We start from the raw sequence: 16443 nt of genomic DNA, 5'->3' as shown, positions 1-16443 counted from the left end.
GGGCTGAAGGGGTAGAGAGGGCTGAGGGGATGGAGGGGACATAGAGGGCTTAGGGGTAGAGAGGGCTGATGGGGTAGAGAGGGTTGAGGGGGTAGAGAGGGCTGAGGGGGCTGAGGGGGTAGAGAGGGCAGAGGGGGTGGAGGGGGCAGAGAGGGCTGAGGGGGTAGAGAGGGTTGAGGGGGTAGAGAGGGCTGAGGGGGTATAGAGGGCAGAGGGGGTAGAGAGGGCTGAGGGGGTAGAGGGGCCGAGGGGGCTGAGGGGTAGAGAGGGCTGAGGGGGTAGAGAGTGCTGAGGGGGTAGAGAGGGCTGAGGGGGTAGAGAGGGCTGAGGGGGCTGAGGGGGTAGAGAGTGCTGAGGGAGCGGAGGGGGCGGAGAGGACTAAGGGAGCTGAGGGGGTAGAGAGGGCTTAGGGGGTAGAGAGGGCTGAGGGGGTAGAGAGGGCTGAGGAGGCTGAGGGGGTAGAGAGGGCTGAGGGGTTAGAGAGGGTTGAGGGGGAGAGAGGGCTGAGGGGGTAGAGAGGGCTGAGGGGTTAGAGAGGGTTGAGGGGGAGAGAGGGCTGAGGGGGTAGAGAGGGCTGAAGGGGTAGAGAGGGCTGAGGGGATGGAGGGGACATAGAGGGCTTAGGGGTAGAGAGGGCTGATGGGGTAGAGAGGGTTGAGGGGGTAGAGAGGGTTGAGGGGGTAGAGAGGGCTGAGGGGGCTGAGGGGGTAGAGAGGGCAGAGGGGGTGGAGGGGGCAGAGAGGGCTGAGGGGTAGAGAGGGTTGAGGGGGTAAAGAGGGTTGAGGGGGTAGAGAGGGCTGAGGGGGCTGAGGGGGTAGAGAGGGCAGAGGGGGTGGAGGGGGCAGAGAGGGCTGAGGGGGTAGAGAGGGTTGAGGGGGTAGAGAGGGCTGAGGGGGTATAGAGGGCAGAGGGGGTAGAGAGGGCTGAGGGGGTAGAGAGGGCTGAGGGGGTAGAGAGTGCTGAGGGGGTAGAGAGGGCTGAGGGGGTAGAGAGGGCTGAGGGGGCTGAGGGGGTAGAGAGTGCTGAGGGAGCGGAGGGGGCGGAGAGGACTAAGGGAGCTGAGGGGGTAGAGAGGGCTTAGGGGGTAGAGAGGGCTGAGGGGGTAGAGAGGGCTGAGGAGGCTGAGGGGGTAGAGAGGGCTGAGGGGGCTGAGGGGGTAGAGAGGGCTGAGGGGGCTGAGGGGGTAGAGAGGACAGAGGGGGTAGAGAGGGCTGAGGGGGCTGAGGGGGTAGAGACTTCTGAGGGGGTAATCTTGGTTGTGCGGTTTGTTTGAGTTCAGGTAGTTTTGTCTTATAAGAGATGTCATGAGAGTGAGAGAATGAGGGGTGTAAATCTAACTCTTCAACAGTTTATAGGTGCTTGTGCATGTATACCTGTCTCTCTCTTTCTCCATCCTTCCCCTCGTCTGTTCTACTCTGCCTTGTGCATGTATACCTGTCTCTCTCTTTCTCCATCCTTCCCCTCGTCTGTTCTACTCTGCCTTGTGCATGTATACCTGTCTCTCTCTTTCTCCATCCTTCCCCTCGTCTGTTCTACTCTGCCTTGTGCATGTATACCTGTCTCTCTCTTTCTCCATCCTTCCCCTCGTCTGTTCTACTCTGCCTTGTGCATGTATACCTGTCTCTCTCTTTCTCCATCCTTCCCCTCGTCTGTTCTACTCTGCCTTGTGCATGTATACCTGTCTGTCTCTTTCTCCATCCTTCCCCTCGTCTGTTCTACTCTGCCTTGTGCATGTATACCTGTCTCTCTCTTTCTCCATCCTTCCCCTCGTCTGTTCTACTCTGCCTTGTGCATGTATACCTGTCTCTCTCTTTCTCCATCCTTCCCCTCGTCTGTTCTACTCTGCCTTGTGCGTGCCAGTGCATCAAGTCAAATCCAATTTTATTGGTCGCACACATATTTAGCAGATGTTATTGAGGGTGTATTGAGCGTGTACCGAAGGTGTAGCGAAAAGCTTGTGTTCCTAGCTCCAACAGTGCAGTAGTATCTAACAGTTCACAACAATACACACTAATCTAAAAGTAAAATAATAGAATTAAGAAATATATAAATATTAGAGTGAATGTCAGAGTGGCGTTGACTAAAATACAGTAGAATAGAATACAGTATACATTGTACATATGAGACGAGTAAAGCAGTATGCAAACATGATTTAAACATTATTAAAGTGACTGGTGGCCAGTGATTCCAAGTCTATGTATTTGGGGCAGCAGTCTCTAAGATGCAGGGTTACTTATCCGGTTGGAAGCCGGCAAGGGATGGCTATTTAAATGCTCTGTAACAAAGCTTTCTTAGTGTGCAACAAGCTTTCTCTATCCTTAACCTTGTTCTGAATACTTCCAAAATAAAGGTCATGTGGTTTGGTAAGAAGAATGCCCCTGTCCCCGCAGGTGTGATTCCTACCTCTGAGGGTTTAGAGCTTGAGGTAGTCACCTCATACTAGTACTTGGGAGTGTGGCTAGACGATACACTGTCCTTCTCTCAGAACATATCAAAGCTGCAGGCTAAAGTTAAATCTAGACTTGGTTTCCTCAATCTTAAACGCTCCTCTTTCACCCCAGCTGCCAAACTAACCCTGTTTCAGATGACCATCCTACCCATGCTAGATTACGGAGACATACATTTTAGATCGGCAGGTAATGGTGCTTCTCGAGCGGCTAGATATTCTTTACCATTCGGCCATCAGATGCTCCTAATAAATCACATCAGAGCACACTGTACTCCTCTGTAAACTGATCATCTCTGTATACCCGTCACAAGACCCACTGGTTGATGCTTATTTATAAAACCCTCTTAGACCTCACTACCCACTATCTGAGATATCTACTGCAGCCCTCATCCTCCACATACAACACCCATTCCGCCAGTCACATTATGTTCATGGTCCCCAAAGCACACATATCCCTGGGTTGCTACTCTTTTCAGTTCGCTGCAGCTAGCGACTGGAACGAGCTGCAACAAACACTCAAACTGGACAGTTTTATCTCAATCTCTTCATTCAAAGACTCAAACATGAACAGTCTTACTGACAGTTGTGGCTGCTTTGTGTGATGTATTGTTGTCTCTACCTTCTTACCTTTGTGCTGTTGTCTGTGCCCGAATAATGTTTGTACCATGTTTTGTTCTACTACCATGTTGTGTTGCTACCATGTTGTTGTCATGTTGTGTTGCTACCATGCTGTGTTATGTGTTGCTGCCTTGCTATGTTGCTGTCTTAGGTCTCTCTTTATGTAGTGTTGTGTTGTCTCTCTTGTCATGATGTGTGTTTTGTCCAATATTTATATGTTATTTATTAAATGTTTTAAATCCCAGCCCCCGTCCCCGCAGGAAGCCTTTTGACTTTTGGTAGGCCGTCATTGTAAATAAGAATTTGTTCTTAACTACTTGCCAAGTTAATTTAAGGTTAAATAAATTAAAACATTAAAAAAACAAATTTACAAAGTTTTTCTTGTCTTAAGGATGAACAGTACTGACTCTGGAGCAGGATGTGTACACGCTGTGTCTGTGTGGAGTCTGAAGTTGCTAGGGCAACGAGTCTGCCTGCTCTACTTTGAGAAGAAGGGGGATAACATATTGCTCAAGCTGACTGCAGGTATTTAGCTACAAATATTAAAATGTATTAAAAAACTTCAAATGAATAGTTTAAACAGTATCAATGGTATACCCCGGTTTACGATATATAACGTATACCGTCCAAGCCTAGTATATACCCAAACACTCATACAGACACATAAAGAGTGTTTACAAAGTCCTTTTATCACAGCCTGTAAAGTCATTGGTGTCAGAGAGCTGCCTGATGTTCCTCTTTCCTTCTATTGTGCGTGCGTGCGTGTGTGCGTGCGTGCGTGCGTGTGTGTGAATGTGTGCGTCTTTCCGGATATTGAGTGGTGGGATTGAGATGTGGGGAGGAGGATTGCTCATAACACATAGAAATAACACCTGCTCCCTCGCTAACTCGTTTAGCATTAAGCAATCAAACTTTTCTCATTATCTCAGCAATGGCATCCAATTAGATATGATACATCAACAGCTCTGCAATTATCCTAAATTAGAATTCATTATGCTGCGATTTACTTATGTTTTAATTAGCTAGTGTTAGCACTTGCGTTTTTCTAGACGTTGTTGTTGTTGTTGTTGTTGCTAATGCTGATGCTTTTGTTCAGTTGTCACGCGTTGGTGAGCTGACGGTATTCGCACGGTTCCTTATCTTCGTTGCATTACTTTTATTCTCTCACACCCTTCTCACACCCTACCCCAGTGTTCTCACACCCTTTTCTCTCCTTTCTCACACCCTGCCCCAGTGTTCTCACACCCTTCCCTCTCCCTTCTCACTCCCTTCTCAAACCCGTTTTGTTTCCTTCTCAAACCCGTTTTGTTCCCTTCTCACACCCTACCCCAGTTCTCACACCCTTCCCTCTCCCTTCTCACACCCTACCCCAGTGTTCTCACACCCTTCCCTCTCCCTTCTCACACCCTACCCCAGTGTTCTCACACCCTTCCCTCTCCCTTCTCACACCCTACCCCAGTGTTCTCACACCCTTCCCTCTCCCTTCTCACACCCTACCCCAGTGTTCTCACACCCTTCCCTCTCCCTTCTCACACCCTACCCCAGTGTTCTCACACCCTTCCCTCTCCCTTCTCACACCCTACCCCAGTGTTCTCACACCCTTCCCTCTCCCTTCTCACACCCTACTCCAGTGTTCTCACACCCTTCTCCAGTGTTCTCACACCCTTCTCAGTCCCTTCTCATTTACTTCTCAGAATCTGCCAGGCTGAGACCTTATCACATCTGCCCTGGTGCCATAGGATCATAAATTACTCTGTGCATGAGCAAGCTACAACAGCTGTCTAGGATGACTCAAGAAGCTCGACCATGGCAACGCAATAAAACACCCTAATGAAGGCCACTATGGAAATTGTTGTGCTACCGTGTGTATGCAAAATACTATGTTTACAAATACATCAATTGAACCACTTCTGCAAAAGTACTTGTACAAATGTCCTATTATTACACATCATGGAAAATCCCAAATAAACCCCCTGCAACTTACATTTTGATGTACGCACAACTTTCAGAAATGTGTGGTACTGTTGACAATAAAAGTCCTCAGGAACATGCGATGACACTGACCTGAGTGGGCGGGTGCAGTGTCCAGATGCGCATTTCCAAGCGCTCTGATTGGTTGTGAATGGCAGGGCTATGATGGGTGAGGGATAACTTAAGTGGGCTGAGCAGCCAAATTAACGGGAAAATGTAGGGACTGTGAGAGGAAGTTGGGCAGAGAGAAGAGGAGCAGGACGGCCTTTTTTACAATTCTATGGAGCAGCAATGTTTCACCCCATGTCACTGTTATTGTTCCGTATGCTAAATATTTACTATGTGTTTACTGCAAACAAACCCACTATGTGGTTACCCCTCACCCAGGCTTATTCCTACAGTATGTATCAATGAGAACAAGGGGGTTGAGACTATCTCTGTAATAGTCATGGGGAAACGAGGGAAGAGGGGAGAATGGAGTAGCATTGAAGGTCAAGATTACCCCCTCGCCATTCTCATGTTGTGATCTGTGAACGGAGTAATGTAGTTATTTCACTTGAAACTCCTTTCATTTCTCGTCGGCCACGTTTGAACCGTATTTAGTATCAATTGTCTCTCTCCTTCGTGACAGAAGCAAACCAAACCAATTTTCTGCCTCTTTTTTTTTGAAAAGGCAATCAGTGGAGTGTCCTTGGTTTGATTAGATTCCAGCCTGCCGTTTTCTCTCACTTTCACACTCTTTTTTTTATGATGCTTTCTTTCTTTATCCTTGTAAGTGAAAGGAAAGTTAGGTTTTTATCTCAGATCATCCTGAGAATATGCAGTCAGGAATACACTGCTGTACTGGATAGACAACCTGTGCACTGTAAAAAAAAAAATCTAATAATAATATTGAGATTCAGTTGACAAACAATGTTAAATTGAGTGTTGTATTTACTGAACAAAAAGTGATGTACTTACTGAACTTCACAACCATGAAGTCAAATCAATTGAAACAACATAACAGTTGACAAAATGTCAAGGTAAGATAACTACAACGTATCAAATTGTCTTAACTTATTAAATCAATTTGAATCTGCTAAGAACTACTTGTTTACTCAACTTAGAAATTCACAACCAAGAAGTCAAATCAACTAAAGAAACAAAACAGTAGTGTTGACCGAAAATGTTATGTTCAGATGAGTATTTTTGGGGACCGGAGTTCCCTGCATTCTTTGCAACCGAGAAATGTTACATTTACATTGAGGTAATTTATCCACAGCGCCTTCAGTTAGTGCATTTAACGAAGATAGACAAACAACCACAAATAAAACGCTTCTGTAACCATTACTGAGAAGGCTGTTGTCTTTTTCAAAGTAGTTGTTTAAACTGAATTCGGAAGTTGACAAAACTTTCCATTTTAAGGCAGACTGGTAATAAACGTTGGTAAGTTGGAACAACTAATTGTTTGTTTTTTCTGACTGGCAAATACTTGTCCTCTCCACTTAGGATTTTGTCAAAACAACTAAAGAAATCAGTTAAAGCACAATGATTTGACTAAAAGTATCAAGTTCACTCAACAAGTTATTCAATCCAAATTTGTCAGCTCCACTTATTTTACTAGGTTGAAGTACCTTTCAATTAATTTACTCCACACAAAATCCAGATAGGACTAGACATTTTAAGGCAGCCTGGTAACAAACTATTTTAAGTTGAATCAACAAATATGTTTTGACAGTGTGTCCTCTCCTCTGTCTCCCTATTGGTTTGTTGATTCGCTCTCCCTCTCTTCTCTAACCACACCATAACATCAATCTACTACTCCTCCTCTGTACTGATTCCCATCTGTGTTTTGGCTTTTGTTCCAGACATAGAGCCAGTGTCAGCCTCAAGTAAGACAGACAGACGGCCATGTGAAGTGGGGCTGGAAGGTGTTGGCACCAGGGGAGTTGTAAGACAGACAGACGGCCATGTGAAGTGGGGCTGGAAGGTGTTGGCACCAGGGGAGTTGTAAGACAGACAGACGGCCATGTGAAGTGGGGCTGGAAGGTGTTGGCACCAGGGGAGTTGTAAGACAGACAGACGGCCATGTGAAGTGGGGCTGGAAGGTGTTGGCACCAGGGGAGTTGTAAGACAGACAGACGGCCATGTGAAGTGGGGCTGGAAGGTGTTGGCACCAGGGGAGTTGTAAGACAGATCTGGTTACATTTTTTATTTATTTCATTTTTATTTCACCTTTATTTAACCAGGTAGGCCAGTTGAGAACACCTTTATTTAACCAGGTAGGCCAGTTGAGAACACCTTTATTTAACCAGGTAGGCCAGTTGAGAACACCTTTATTTAACCAGGTAGGCCAGTTGAGAACACCTTTATTTAACCAGGTAGGCCAGTTGAGAACGCCTTTATTGAACCAGGTAGGCCAGTTGAGAACGCCTTTATTGAACCAGGTAGGCCAGTTCAGAACAAGTTGTCATTTACAAATGCGACCTGGCCAAGATAAAGCATAGCAGTTTGACAAATACAAAGACACAGAGTTACACATGGAGTAAAACAAACATACTGTCAATAATACAGTATAAACAAGTCTATATACGAAGTGAGCAAATGAGGTGAGATAAGGGAGGTAAAGGCAAAAAAAAAGGCCATGGTGGCAAAGTAAATACAATATAGCAAATAAAACACTGGAATGGTAGATTTGCAGTGGAAGAATGTGCAAAGTAGAAATAAAAATAATGGGGTGCAAAGGAGCAAAATAAATAAATAAATAAAATAAATACAGTAGGGAAAGAGGTAGTTGTTTGGGCTAAATTATAGGTGGGCTATGTGCAGGTGCAGTAATATGTGAGCTGCTCTGACAGTTGGTGCTTAAAGCTAGTGAGGGAGATAAGTGTTTCCAGTTTCAGAGATTTTTGTAGTTCGTTCCAGTTATTGGCAGCAGAGAACTGGAAGGAGAGGCGACCAAAGAAAGAATTGGTTTTGGGGGTGACCAGAGAGATATACCTGCTGGAGCGTGTGCTACAGTTGGGTGATGTTATGGTGACCAGCGAGCTGAGATAAGGGAGGACTTTACCTAGCAGGGTCTTGTAGATGACATGGAGCCAGTGGGTTTGGCGACGAGTATGAAGCGAGGGCCAGCCAACGAGAGCGTACAGGTCGCAATGGTGGGTAGTATATGGGCTTTGGTGACAAAACGGATTGCACTGTGATAGACTGCATCCAATTTGTTGAGTAGGGTATTGGAGGCTATTTTGTAAATGACATCGCCGAAGTCGAGGATTGGTAGGATGGTCAGTTTTACAAGGGTATGATTGGCAGCATGAGTGAAGGATGCTTTGTTGCAACATAGGAAGCCAATTCTAGATTTAACTTTGGATTGGAGATGTTTGATGTGGGTCTGGAAGGAGAGTTTACAGTCTAACCAGACACCTAGGTATTTGTAGTTGTCCACGTATTCTAAGTCAGAGCCGTCCAGAGTAGTGATGTTGGACAGGCGGGCAGATGCAGGCAGCGATCGGTTGAAGAGCATGCATTTAGTTTTACTTGTATTTAAGAGCAATTGGAGGCCACGGAAGGAGAGTTGTATGGCATTGAAGCTTGCCTGGAGGGTTGTTAACACAGTGTCTAAAGAAGGGCCAGAAGTATACAGAATGGTGTCGTCTGCGTAGAGGTGGATCAGAGACTCACCAGCAGCAAGAGCGACATCATTGATGTATACAAAGAAGAGAGTCGGTCCAATAATTGAACCCTGTGGCACCCCCATAGAGACTGCCAGAGGTCCGGACAGCAGACCCTCCAATTTGACACACTGAACTCTATCAGAGAAGTAGTTGGTGAACCAGGCGAGGCAATCATTTGAGAAACCAAGGCCGTCGAGTCTGCCGGTGAGGATGTGGTGATTGACAGAGTCGAAAGCCTTGGCCAGATCAATGAATACGGCTGCACAGTAATGTTTCTTATCGATGGCGGTTAAGATATTGTTTAGGACATTGAGCGTGGCTGAGGTGCACCCATGACCAGCTCTGAAACCAGATTGCATAGCAGAGAAGGTATGGTGAGATTCGAAATGGTCGGTAATCTGTTTGTTGACTTGGCTTTTGAAGACCTTAGAAAGGCAGGGTAAGATCTAAAGATATAGGTCTGTAGCAGTTTGAGTCAAGAGTGACCGCAGCTGCTTTCCAATCTTTGGGAATCTCAGACGACACGAAAGAGAGGTTGAACAGGCTAGTAATAGGGGTGGAAACAATTTCGGCAGATCATTTTAGAAAGAAGGGGTCCAGATTGTCTATCCCGGCTGATTTGTAGGGTCCAGATTGTGCAGCTCTTTCTCAGAACATCAGCTGACTGGATTTGGGAGAAGGAGAAATGGGGAAGGCTTGGGCGAGTTGCTGTGGGGGGTGCAGTGCTGTTGACCGGGGTAGGAGTAGCCAGGTGGAAAGCATGGCCAGCCATAGAAAAATGCTTATTGAAATTCTCAATTATAATGGATTTATCAGTGGTGACAGTATTTCCTATCTTCAGTGCAGCGGGCAGCTGGGAGGAGGTGTTCTTATTCTCCATGGACTTTACAGTGTCCCCAAACTTTTTTTAGTTAGTGTTGCAGGAAGCAAATTTCTGCTTGAAAATGCTAGCCTTGGCTTTTCTAACTACCTGTGTATAATGGTTTCTAGCTTCCCTGAACAGCTGCATATCACGGGGGCTGTTCGATGCTAATGCAGAACGCCATAGGATGTTTTTGTGATGGTTAAGGGCATTCAGGTCTGGGGAGAATGTCGTGGAAATTTCCTTAATTACCAAATGATGAGAGAGCAAATCACACACGAGTCTGAGTTATGCTTAATCTTCACCTTTAATAATAATTAAGCTTTTGCAATAGCATTTTGACTTTCAACAGTTCAGTATCTCTAATAAAAAGTTGAGAGTGCTCAACATAATGGCAAATGGGTTCCTTTATAGCAAAGATCCACCCCCTCTCAAGACGACATGACAAAACACAGGTCTTAGGAACTTACACAAAGAAAAGGCTTTACAACTGAGAGGAGTATCCCCAAAGAAGACAGAGTTGGCTATAAATTATCGTTCAGTTTGGTCTCCTAAACAAAGCTCTTATCTCGTCCTTGGTACAAAATGGTACCGAGACATTACCCCCACCCTATGATATATATCAAATTGTCATTTAGATAGAACCAATTCTAAATACAACCAATCCTGGACAAACTCACGGAGAGGAGAGTGGGGCTATAGGTCAAGATAGGAACAACAAAAGAGGGAGCATAGAATGATTCCAGACACTGCCATCCTCCTTTCCCCCGATGGGAAAAGTAGGGAGTGACTGGCACAGACACAGTGGAGCAAAAGATCAAAAGATATGTTTACACATGATGACCCCTTGACCTCTCCCCTCTCTGCGGACCATGCAACTTCGTCTTGACATAGAACAGATAACTGCCAATGGCCACCACTATAGTACAACAAAATACATTCTTATGAGAAATAACTCATAAGCATATCATGAAAATAAAACATCTTATCTATGTTACCCAACTAATTCTGATCATTCCCTAACAAGAACCAAGGGCTATATCTGTTCCTGGTTCTAAATTTCTTGAATGGGGCATGCTTATTTAAGATGGTTAGGAAGGCATTTTAAAAAAAATAACCAGGCATCCTCTACTGACGGGATGAGATCAATATCCTTCCAGGATACCCCGGCCAGTTCGATTAGAAAGGCCTGCTCACTGAAGTGTTTCAGGGAGCGTTTTACAGTGATGAGTGGAGGTCGTTTGACGGCTGACCCATTACAGATGCAGGCAATGAGGCAGTGATCGCTGAGATCTTGGTTGAAGACAGCAGAGGCGTATTTAGAGGGCAAGTTGGTTAGGATGATATCTATCAGGGTGCCCGTGTTTAAGGCTTTGGGTGGTACCTGGTAGGTTCATTGATAATTTGTGTGAGATTGAGGGCATCAAGCTTAGATTGTAGAATGGCTGGAGTGTTAAGCATGTTCCAGTTTAGGTCGCCTAGCAGCACGAGCTCTGAAGATAGATGGGGAGCAATCAGTTCACATATGGTGTCCAGAGCACAGCTGGGGACAGAGTGTGGGCTATAGCAGGCGGCAACGGTGAGAGACTTGTTTTTAGAGAGGTGGATTTTTAAAAGTAGAAGTTCAAATTGTTTGGGTACAGACCTGGATAGTAGGACAGAACTCTGCAGGCTATCTTTGCAGTAGATTGCAACACCGCCCCCTTTGGCAGTTCTATCTTGTCTGAAAATGTTGTAGTTTGGGATGAAAATTTCCGAATTTTTGGTGGTCTCCCTAAGCTAGGATTCAGACACAGCTAGAACATCCAGGTTGGCAGATTGTGCTAAAGCAGTGAATAAAACAAACTTAGGGAGGAGGCTTCTAATGTTAACATGCATGAAACCAAGGCTATTACGGTTACAGAAGTCATCAAAAGAAAGTGCCTGGGGAATAGGAGTGGAGCTAGGCACTGCAGGGCCTGGATTCACCTCTACATCGCCAGAGGAGGAGTAGGATACGGGTACGGCTAAAAGCAATAAGAATGGGTCGTCTAGAACGTCTGGAACAGAGAGTAAAAAGGAGGTTTCTGGGGGCGATAAAATAGCTTCAAGGTATAATGTACAGACAAAGGTATGGTAGGATGTGAATACAGTGGAGGTAAACCTAGGTATTGAGTGATGACGAGAGAGATATTGTCTCTAGAAACATCATTGAAACCAGGAGATGTCATTGCATGTGTGGGTGGTGGAACTAATAGGTTGGAAAAGGTATAGTGAGCAGGACTAGAGGCACTACAGTGAAATAAGCCAATAAACACTAACCAGAACAGCAAAGGACAAGGCATATTGACATTAAGGAGAGGCATGCTTAGTCGAGTGATCAAAAGGGTCCAGTGAGTAGTGAGGTTGTTTAGGGTCACGACGATTCAGACAGCTAGCCGGGCCATGGGTAGCAAGTAGGCAGAGGGTGGAGGTCTGTTTTTAGCCACCTCGTGCTTTTCCGTCGGTAGGATTAGTGGGGTTCCGTGTGGTAGGGGGGATCAATCCAATTCGCAAAAAAAAAAACAATAGATATAGTTATAGAGGCCCAAGAAAAGAAATATATATATAATAATAATAATAATAATAATTGTCCGATAGGTCTATTCAGATAGCAGCCAATAAGACAGCTAACGATTAGCGGACCGCAGATGGGCGTTCAGGTAACGTCACGACGGAGGAGCCAGCCGGATAACTCCCTCGGGTAGATAACGTCGGTAGTCCAGTTGTGAAGGCCCGGTGGGGCTCCGCGATGGCAGTAAAACGGGTCTGGATAGGTGATTGTAGCCCAGGAGTGACTGATGGAACTCTTCAGCTGGCTAGCTCCGGAATAATTGATGTTTGCTCCGGAATCGACGTAAGCCGATAGTCACACGGATAGCAGCTAGCTAGCTGCGAGATCCAGGTATAAATGTCCAGAGTTAGCGGTTGAAATCCGGGGACATGGAGAGAAAAATAGGTCCGGTATATTCCGGTCCGAGCCGCGCTGTACAAAACTGGCGATAGATTTTCGAGCTAAAGGATAGCTGATGACCACAAACCGTGGTTAGCTGAATACTAACGATTAGCCTGTAAAGAAGCTAACTAGCTTCTGATTAGCTTCTGGCTAGCTTCTGGATTAGCTTCTGGCTAGCTTCTGGATCAGCTTCTATGGAGGATTACAGATTTGAGGTAAATAATACTTTCTTTTTTTATATAAAGACAATGTACTGGACTGGTTATCTATCTCCCTAGTTACCACTAGGTTCTCTCTCTCTCTCTCTCTCTCTCTCTCTCTCTCTCCCTCTCTCTCCCTCTCTCTCTATCTCTCTCTCTCTCTCTCTCCCTCCCTCCCTCCCTCTCTCTCTACCACATCCTCCCATCTGGCAGGTCTTCACCTCCCCCATCTCTCCATTACACACACCCTCATCCGGCTTTCTTCGATTGTCACTTTGTTTCACATTCTCCCTCTCCTGAGTCATGTCTGCATGCAAATCTTACAGCCTTTATGTGAGTGTGAGAAACGCATGCAAACACACACACAATGTTGAATCCACCCCACCACCCACCCCTTGCCCTTATGTAACCCCTAGTCCTTAAACCCTGGGGGTAGGCTGACACAGTATCCCACCCACACAGCCCCATACTGTAGGTGAGTCAGCCAACACACTGTCCCTCAAACACACATAGCCCTCTCACATACCCCTAAAGGACCCCTAACCCCTTATCACAGTCATTGGCCCTCTACAGGAAGAGACAACTGTCACAAGCTCTTACCCATCCTACTGGACAGGAACACACACTCTCACACACACACTTAAACTCTCACTATAGGGGGAACAATAATTCCATTACCCACGCAGTACACACACACACACACACACACACACACACACACACACACACACACACACAGAAAAGCAGCGTTAGACAGGATTACCTACACATACTGACCAGCTCAAATAGACAGAATGTGTTATATGGCAGACCAATCCAAGCTCATCTCTCTGCATGTCCAGCCCACTAATTATCTCAGCCAATCATGGGTAGCGGGTAGGTTGCTGACTTCTTCTGTGGCTTAACAAACTAGACTCATAATTTAACAATGTTATTCGTATTTACAGATGGCATACACGTTTGTTATTAAGGCACATGAAAGATCACATGTTCGAGAAGATATTTCCTCCCCCCCAAAAATAAAAATAAATAAACAAAGTTTATGTTCAAATGACTCTCCTTTGAAGTAGTGACCCGCGACATACGCCTAGTTTCTTGAAACGGGTCACATATATAAACCTTTCCTGCACAAATAAGAAGTGGTAAGTAAAACTCCTCATCTTTTCTTCTCCTCCTCCTCTTTCACCTCCCTCTACCGTCTCCTCCTCCTCTTTCACCTCTCTCTACCGTGTCCTTCTCCTCTTTCACCTCCTTCTACCGTCGCCTCCTCCTCTTTCACCTCCCTCTACCGTCTCCTCCTCCTCTTTCACCTCCCTCTACCGTCTCCTCATCCTCTTTCACCTCCCTCTACCGTCTCCTCCTCCCCTTCTCCTCACCAGAAATATTCATATACAAATTGAGCCCAAAGATTTCCACAGGTTTCAGAGTGAGTTACAGAGACAAACAAAGACAAGACGAGAGAGAGAGAGAGAGAGAGAGAGAGAGAGAGAGAGAGAGAGGGGGAGAGAGAGAGAGAGGGAGAGAGAGAGAGAGAGAGAGAGAGAGAGAGAGAAGACAAGACAATGAACAGGTTGGAAGAGAGTGAGCAATTTATGTGCAAAATCAATTGCAGTACCCATGCAAATTTCCAAAATGTCCGGGCTGTAAAGTATTAAACATGTAATTTTCCTCTCAGTGGGGAAACACTGAAATCCAAAATGGAGAAATTACAATCTACTACTGTCTATTATTGTCCAAATCCAGAAGGGGGGGATCAGAATGGCAGGCGTCTGTCAGCACTCCTGTTGTAATAATTACCTATCATGGAGAGCTGCCCAAACACCAACTGATTGTGTGTGTGTGTGTGTGTGTGTGTGTGTGTGTGTGTGTGTGTGTGTGTATGTGTGTGTGTGTGTGTGTGTGTGTGTGCGTGCGTGCGTGCGTGCGTGCTCGTGCGTGTGTGTGTGGTAGGTATTTGGTCTTTACTTGGTCTAAATGAGAGATGAGTAGACAAGCTGGCATCTAACTGAATGAAGAACATAAGTACAACAGGTACGGTGAAGGGATGGGCCTAAAAGAATGAGAGAAGCTTACGATTCACATTCATACAGAGATGAAACTGGAGAGAAATGTATGTAATAATGTATGTATACTGTAATTATTTACAGTGTAATTATGTGCCAAAGTACTGTACAGTATATGTATGAATGCACTGTTGTTGCATAAACATACACACACAAACACATACACATACACACACATACACATACACACACATACACATACACATACACACACATACACATACACATACACACACATACACATACACACACATACACACTCACACATACACACACATACACATACACACACATACACACTCACACAGAGGGCACACATACACACTCACACACACTCACACAGAGGGCACACATACACACACATACACATACACACACATACACACTCACACAGAGGGCACACATACACACTCACACACGGGAACACACACACTCACACACGTACACACTCACACACGTGCACACTCACACACATGCACACTCACACACAGGCACAATCACACACATACACACTCACACACATACACACTCACACACGGGCACACATACATTCTCACACACATACACACTCACACACATACACACTCACACACATACTTACTAGGCTGGACACATTACATTTTTAACAATGCTTTTTTCTAATAAAAGCTAGTTCATTGCATCCGCCGTGGAGCCCAGTTTCATAATATGACCATATGTCCCAGCTGCTTGCCGCCATTTTGAGGTAATCACGAAAAAAACAGGCCTTATTTTAGGGCATTTTTCACCCTGCCAGTTCCTATTAGTTGTATTGAGCACCGTGGCACCAACTCGCTTTCCCAACGTTCTTTTCCCAGCTTCTTGTTCTACGTCACAATGCCTGCTTCGCTATTGTTGACATTGAGACCTGCTCACGTTGTTTATAGTTCAAATGTAAACAACAACAAAACATTACTCATGGAACTCTGAGGTCATCCCATTTTTTCCTATCGGGGAAATATAGGCATGTCTGTCTATTACGCCAAATATCTCGCAATGTGTATATTTGGATTTTTTTCCAAGTGAGACGCCATTTTAATCATGAGAATCTCCTCTTTCTAATTATTTAAGTCTGGGCAGTAAGCTCAATTCTCATCAAATGCTAGCCACAAAATATTTTTTGCCCTTGGAACGCTTTGCTCCCCCCATTGTTTTTCTATGGAGAGGCATACCGGTCTATTTTGCCAAATGTCTCACAATGTGTATATATAGATTTTTTTCAAGTCTGGCACCATTTTAGTCAGGATAATCTCCTCTGTGTAATTATGTAAGTCTGGGAAGCGAGCTCGTTTGTCATCGATCACTAGACCAGAAATAATCAGAAGTTTTCATTTTTCCCGACATAAGCACAGTTCACACCATCAAGGTGCGGATGTTCACTTTCTACAGAAGTCGTTTTTTTTCCCATTTCGTCCGATGAACAGACTGTAGTGGTAAAATAAGATTCAGTCGAAATGGAATTCTAATCATCACTCCAGTGAAAACAGGCTCTGCGAACGTTCTATTCCATTCATTTGCTATGGGCTCGCGCTGGTGTTCAAGCTTAGCCAACGTTCTATTCCATTCATTTGCTATGGGCTCGCGCTGGTGTTCAAGCTTAGCCAACGTTCTATTCCATTCATTTGATATGGG

The sequence above is a fragment of the Oncorhynchus mykiss genome, chromosome 27 (genome assembly GCF_057628025.1).
Source record: "Oncorhynchus mykiss isolate SJ-2025 chromosome 27, ASM5762802v1, whole genome shotgun sequence".
NCBI classification, from domain to species: domain Eukaryota; kingdom Metazoa; phylum Chordata; class Actinopteri; order Salmoniformes; family Salmonidae; genus Oncorhynchus; species Oncorhynchus mykiss.
Note: the sequence above shows the minus strand (reverse complement) of the source record.